Genomic DNA, 7,697 nt, shown 5'->3' with positions numbered 1-7,697 from the left:
ACGTGAGTATTATGTGGCAGGTGGTGACTCGCCACTCACTAAATGGGCCCCTCAAATCAGTCACCATGATTAGCAACAAAGGGGCAACATCGGCGTGGGTGGCTAAGGATGTCGAGAGGTGAGACTGCGGGGCGTGAAATCATGGTGATCCAATCAGGCACCCCCGGCGTTATGACATTTTACACTTCCATCCTTCGAGCGTATAGCACTCGCGACTCCACTCTGACCGGCCGGTTAAGGCAAGCCAGAGGTAGGGGTTCTGTCCCTCATCGGTTTCCACTCCGACCTTGGCGAAGGAAGATCGGAGGCGAGGAACAGGGGCCTCCCCTGGGAGCACTCAGGTCCGTGGGGTCGCTACTCCCCAACAGCTCGCCACAAGCTGCCCTGCGGCGACTGATTGCACTGGGAAGGTGACCCAGGGGGCGATGGGGTCGTCACGTCCCGACGCCTTTTTATTATTATTATCATTATTTTTTTATTAGTTTTGAGTATTTACTTCTTTTATTTATTCATATTTATAATATCATAACACTTTTATGGATGATTTTTTTCATACTGCTTGTAGTGATAATGACTCATTTCACGACACTGATTCACTTTACACTCTTTTAAGTAATGACCTGCTACCTGTCAAAAAGTATTTTAATGTATGCCATATAAATGCAAAAAGTGTACTAGCGTAAGTGTTCAAGTCTTCTGGATCTTGCTTCCGTAGAACACCTTGACGCAATTCTCATTTCTGAAACTTGGCTTAAATCTAGTTTAAACTCTTCCTTCTTTACAGTTCCAGGGTTTATATTAATTAGGAATGATCGAGGTATTGGTCGAGGCGGTGGTGTGGCCATATACCTACGTAGCCATTTTCCTTATAGGCTACTGAGCAAATCCACTTTATCGCACTCTGCATCCCCGGAGTACCTCTTTTTAGAAGTGGAAGTAAATCGGGTAAAATTGTTTCTTGGTGTTTTTACTCTGCCCCCATTGTTACTCGTGCTGATCTCTACTCTTGCTTCGAATCAGCCTTGGAGCCTTTTGTTTACTTTTACTCTCATTTTGTATTGCTCGGTGATTTTAATAATAACATGTTAGACGACTCCCTCTCTTCTAAATTTCTTCAACTCTCTAATTCGTTTAACCTCTCTGTTCTCCACCTTAACGCTACGCATCAGAATCTACATACTGATGACACTTGGCTTGACCTTATCTTAACATCTTCGATCTCTGATGTCCTTCTTCACGGTCAATATCCGGCTCCTAAGTTCTCACGACATGACCTAATCTATGCGTCTTACAACATTCACACTAAGAAGCGCAAGCCTGCTGCTGTATTGATGCGCAACTATGCTAGAATTAACCAGGAAGCCCTCTGTGTAGACGCCGCTGGCACTGACTGGAGTACGATTGCCGCAGCCGACTCCATTAATGAGAAGGTAAGCCTCCTGAACGAGACCATCATATCACATTATGTGTGCCTTTTACTTTCTTAAAATAGTCTAAGTTTTGGTGAGTAAACATGCAGATGTCATATATGTATAGAGATGGCAACGTAAGCAATTTATATTTTTTAAAATAAGGTTTACATGATTTACTTTTATCTATTTGGGCTATGATTCTGACACATTTTTTTTGCAATATAACCCTTTAGTTCGCAACAAAAATTGTATTAAAAATTGTTATATTTTTTTAATTATTTGATTTAGTAATGTAATATACTAAGTCAAAAAAATATTTAAAAAATTTAAATATATATATATATATTTTTTTAATAAATGGATGTTTAAAATACGTAACATTACGAAGTGGCCAGCATTTAAGAGTTCAAAAATACCGTTATGTATTTTTAACAATGCGAAAGCTACAGGAAAATAAAAATAAAATTTCTATTGAGTTTTTTTAAACATTTATTATTATTCTTCAAAAATATAGAATGGTTTAATGGAACTCTTTTAAAAACTGTCATGAACCTAAATATATTATTTGATCATGAAAATTTTTAAAACAGTTGCATTTCTTCTCAAAACATAATCTCAAATAACATTTAGAACATACATATAACAGTTGTCATGCCATTCTTACAAAATTTGCTTTTGCCTGGAGTTGCTATGAAGTCAGGCATGTGACCCACGTGGTCACGGCGAATCGCATCAGAAGGCCTCGGTCCCGTCGGCTTTTGAATTTTTTTACCTACCAGATACTTCTGCCCTGACAAATATTTTAAAACCCCACTTCTTTGCTTTTTTGCTCTGGTTCCTTTATAGGGCACCATCATTTCAACACTGTACCAATGTTCTTCTTATATTTTAAGACAGGTTTGACGTATTACTTCAAAAATCGGCCGAACTTTGAAATAACGATCATCATTTGGTCGGGTATTGTCGACAAAGTGTAAAAATTGACGTATCGGTTCGTAACGCTTTAAACTCAAATTGAAATTGATATTTTTTAGAAATTTTTGTCGGCATATAAATTTGTGTTTTCTATAATTATTTTTATAACATCTTCATTAAAGAAATCGAAAAAGTATTCAGATGGCGACTTTGATTCAGAGCCAAATTTAATAAAAGTTATTTCGTCCAAAATTGCATGTTATTTAAATCTGCCGCCTTCCCATTCAAAATTCAAGGGTTGTTTTAATGAATGCTGTCTTTTTTTTTATCAACAAGGTTCGTAAAGGTCTCTTTCTTGAATGAGTGATCTTGGGTACACTTGAAGCTTCAGGAGTTGGTGGAACGGACAAGACAGATGATATTGATTAAATGGCAGGCAATGGCGATTGATGAAATAGACGGACTGGATGGTATCATGTCTTCAGGCAAAAGCGTATCATCATGTGATCGTCTATAATATTCAGACGCTCCAAAGACGAATCTAGAGAGGGAAGTGCAGAACTATAAACAGTATCGTCTTTTACTATGTCTTTGTCACCGTTTGATATACTGCTATCACTAGAAGAAGCATTACGTGGAGGGATGAGGACCAGAATCTTCTTCACACGCTCTAAGCGCAACTTATGCTAGAACAAAATCAAGCCACCATTCATGCAAACACCCTCCAACACCATGGTTATTTAAAATAAAAAAGCCTAAATATATTGCTCATCATTTCGCAATGTTAGTTATTGTTAACATTCGTAACTTCGCCTCAATCACCGTTAGCTTCGCAATGTTCATTATAGCTAACATTCCACTTTTACATGTTATAGAAAGCACAAAATGACTTTGTTAGTAATATTTTGTACTAATAATTGTAGAATGCAAACATAAAAACATATTTAATGTAAAATATAACGAAAAATCATGCTTTTAATTAAACAAAAATTATATTTCTTACCTTGTGCGCGGAAGCAGTTCGTGGGCGGGACGCTATTTTGTACCTCAATTTCAAAATGTAGAACTAAATAACGTTTTATATTTTGCTATGGGTGGGTAGTGATGTCTTTAACTAACTTATCGAAAAAACCGCTGTAGAATCGATATTGTTTTGAAGGTAGAATTTTCGAAATGTGTGTGTTATGTATATCTAACGTTGCGAATTAAAGGGATAAATAGATCTCCGACATCCGCACTGTTACCCCAGAGCATTATGCCATATTTGAGTTGAGAGTAGGCATATGCACAGTATGCGGATAGCGCTGCCTCTGTGCTGGTGCTCTATACTAGCTCATACAGGGCGTACGTAAAGCTAGATAGTCTTGACTTAACTAACTCTACATGGGCCTTCCAATTATGGTGAGTATCTATCATTATGCCAAGTAATTTGAATGTGTCTACGCATTCAATTTTTTGGTTACTAATATTTAAATTAATTTTTAAAGGTTTTTTTACGTAGGGTCTAAATTGAATAATTTTTGTTTTTAAATAGTTTACGTTGAGGTTATGTTTTTGAAGCCAGGCAGTCACTGTTTGGATTGTGTCATGTAATAATTCGTGTGCTTCCTCAGAGTTGTCACATTTTATTAATATTGAAATGTCGTCTGCGAAAAGTACAGGTAGGACTATGTCATTCTTTTTTATTATTTTTGGGAGGTCATTTATGTATATAAGGAACAATACACATCCTAAAACGCTTCCTTGGGGTATAGAACAAGTTAGGACTTTTTCCTGAGATCTTACCGTTTCTATCTCGTTTTGGTATTCAGATGTTCTATTTACACTTTGCTTTCGATCGTGTAGGTAGGATTTGAACCAGTGTAGAGCTGTCCCGCGAACCCCGACGCTGTGTAGTTTTGCCAATAAAATGCGATAGTCTACACTTTCGTAAGCTTTGCTCATATCTAGTAGCAGTCCCAGTCCGTATTTTTTTTCGTTTAAGTGCAATAGAGCGGTTTGGATATATTTGTATACGGCCTTTGTTGTGGACCTTGTTTTTCTAAAGCCATTCTGGCAATCGTCCAGTATATTGTATTTTTCCAGAAAAGCGTATAAACGATTGCACATTGCTTTTTCAAATATTTTTGATAAGCTCGGCAAGAGCGCTATAGGCCTATAATTTTAGGGTAAGGTGGTATCTCCTTTTTTATGGTGATGTTATGAAGTCCGGAAATTCATCGCTTTCGAAACTTTCATTCACAAGGAGTGTCAGTGGTAGAACTAACTCTTACGCGCATTTTTTTATTAGAGTTGGAGGAATGTCGTCGATAATAATAATAATAATAATAATAATAATAATTTATTTATTTCATAAAAACATACATATTTGGACTTACGTCTAATTAGGTACAGTAATAATGTATTTAGGTAATCGTAATCACATAATTATTGGTTGAGTCCATCACACTAGTGTTTAACTAGGCCGAGCCTGTATTATAAACACTAGGTCCCTTCACAAAATAACATTTTAGGAATATTTATTTACATTTAGAAAGAACATTTATTATTTTCTCAAGTTAAGTACAAAATTATAATATATTACGAACATAAAGGTGTCTAACTAATTAAACAATTCAAACTACCTACATAATTACCACGGAGGTACAAAATATCCCAAGATTGGTGTAAACAAGCATGACTCATGCGCCGTGCGACTGTGAGCATTCAATTCATTTTAGTTAGACTACGAAGAATATGGAGTGTGGCAAATAAGTTAACGCTTTTATTTATATAAATTCAGGTTGTTAGTATTTTAGTTTAGTACAAAGTTTATTAACATATTAAGTTTGATTTTGAAAGGTATTTTATTAGTTTATATTATGTGGTAAAGTATAATATATGTATATATAGTAAGTTATGTAATTAGGATATATATGATATTTAAAAATGTATTTTTAATATTTAAGTATTATCATTATGATTTATATATTAATATAGATTACAACTTTATTATGACAAGATTGATAGAAGATTTTCCGTGTCATCGTAATTTAAGGTTTTAAGCCATCTTTGTAGTTTTTTCTTCATTAGATATTTATTAAGGTTGTGTATTTCAGTTATTCCGTTTACTTTATTGTAAAGTTTAGGTCCTGTAAAACATTGAAATTTTGTAATAAAATAGGTTTTACGACTAAATGTTGGGTAGACTTTATCTTTTCTACGCATCAAATTATATTGATCAAGTTTAAGGGGTGTTGTTTTATGCTGAAACTTAACGATGTTTGCTACATAAAGCTGTCGCACACTCAAAACATCGCTTTCTGTGTATAGTGCTTGGGTCGGATACTTGAATGGCCTGAAATGGAGTACCTTCAATAGACTACGCTGTGCTCTTTCCAGAATCAAAAGAGTTGTCTTTCTGGTACCACCCCATGCTCTTATACAGTATGTTAAAATGGATTGTCCTAGCGCAAAGTAGACGGATCTTAGAAGCTTAATATCAGCGACGTGCCTCAGTTTCCTAAAGATTGGTATTAGACGCCTAATCCTCGCGGTAAGTGCATTTATTTGGGGTTGCCATGAAAGCGTTTCGTCAAGAAGTACTCCTAGGTATTTAATGTTACTAGATCTTTCCAAAGAGCTACAGGCACATCCTGAATGAGCATTGAGGTTACAGGTGTGGGCTTTAATTTGGAATTTTGAGGAGGATGGCAATTGGTTACGGTTTATACCAAATGTAATAAAGTTAGTTTTCTTAACATTTAGTGTAAGGGTATTAGCACATAACCAACTCATTACCTGTCCCAGCCCTACCTCAGCGTTTTTACGAGTTTCTTCCCAAGTGTCACCATGAAATATTAGTGCGGTATCGTCGGCAAATGCGAATATTTCTCCCTTGAATAAGTTCATGTTGCACAGGTTATTAATATATATTAAGAAGAGGCTTGGCCCAAGCACGCTGCCTTGTGGTACTCCAAATGTTACTGCAGCATCGGAGCTAGCATAGTCATCAATGACAACTCTTTGCGTTCTATTAGAAAGATAGTCCCTAAACAGTTTTAGAGCCAGACCACGAATACCCAGCCGTTCCATTTGTTTTAAGAGCTTAGGAATAGAGACCGTGTCGAACGCTTTAGCCAAATCTAAGAAGATGCCTAAGGATTTCTTTTTATTATCTATTAATTTTGCGACATGTTCTGTAAGCTCGACCACTCCATCTTCAGTTGACATTCCAGCTTGGAATCCAAATTGTTTTTTGGAAATGATGTTATTTTTATTAAGGTATTCTACTAATCTTTTATTCATGATTTTTTCCAATATTTTTGAGAGAGCTGAGAGTACTGAGATGGGTCTATAATTGCTTATTACGTTCTTATCTCCGGATTTATGTATGGGGTGGATAAGTGCCTTTTTGAATACCCGCGGGAAAACACCTGCAGATAGGCAAAGATTGAATATGTGCGTGATAACTGGAACTAATTTAGGGTGAGTCATTTTCAAAATTTTAGAGGATATGCCATCCCAACCCACAGCACAATCGGTTTTCAATTTGCACAGTATCGAGCCAACTTCGTATTCAGTAGTACAATCCAAAAACAATGAGTTACATACCAAGTTTCCACCATTTGAAGCACCGGGGCAGTTATCGTTATTGGGTATTTTTTCTGCCAAGTTTCTTCCAACGTTTGCAAAATAGTTGTTTATTTGGTCTAAGGACGATTCAGGAGTAGCCGAAATATTGAGTAAATTCCTTGGCGGTGTTTTTTGAGATTTCAAATTTGTGATTGAATTTATTGTCTTCCATGTCATTTTAGGATCGTTTTTGTGTCTTTCAAGTTCATTTTTTTCATATAGTTTCTTTAGTCTTTTAAGTAAATCGTTGCAATGATTTTTATACAAATTGTATTCTTCTTTTAGAGTATGGTTATTTGGTTCTGACCTGCATTGCATGTGCATTTTATCTCTTTTTAAAATACATCGCATTAGCCCTGGCGTAATCCACGGTTTTATATTTCTTTTTTGTCTCGGAATCTTTTTAAGGGATGTGTTTTTGGTGATACACGTAGATAAGATATTAACGAGTTCTTCGGCGGACCATTCCGGATCACTCGACGATAGAATACTACTAAAATCAGTGTTGCTTATGTCCGTAACAGTGGTTTCAAAATTGATGTGCTTGATGTGAGTTTGAGCTTTGTTTCTCTTTACTCTAAGGTCAAGTCCAACAATGACTGCATTATGGTCGGTTATCGGGGGGTTTAAAACTATGTTTGTGGTCGAATTTATAGACTTAACCATCGAGTGATCCAGACATCTATCTTCACGAGTACACAAAGTATGCCCCGCTATCAAACCGTGTGAAGCTAACAAATTAAGGTAGTCGGATGA

This window comes from Amyelois transitella, chromosome W (assembly GCF_032362555.1).
Source record: "Amyelois transitella isolate CPQ chromosome W, ilAmyTran1.1, whole genome shotgun sequence".
Taxonomy (NCBI): Eukaryota; Metazoa; Arthropoda; class Insecta; order Lepidoptera; family Pyralidae; genus Amyelois; species Amyelois transitella.
Note: the sequence above shows the minus strand (reverse complement) of the source record.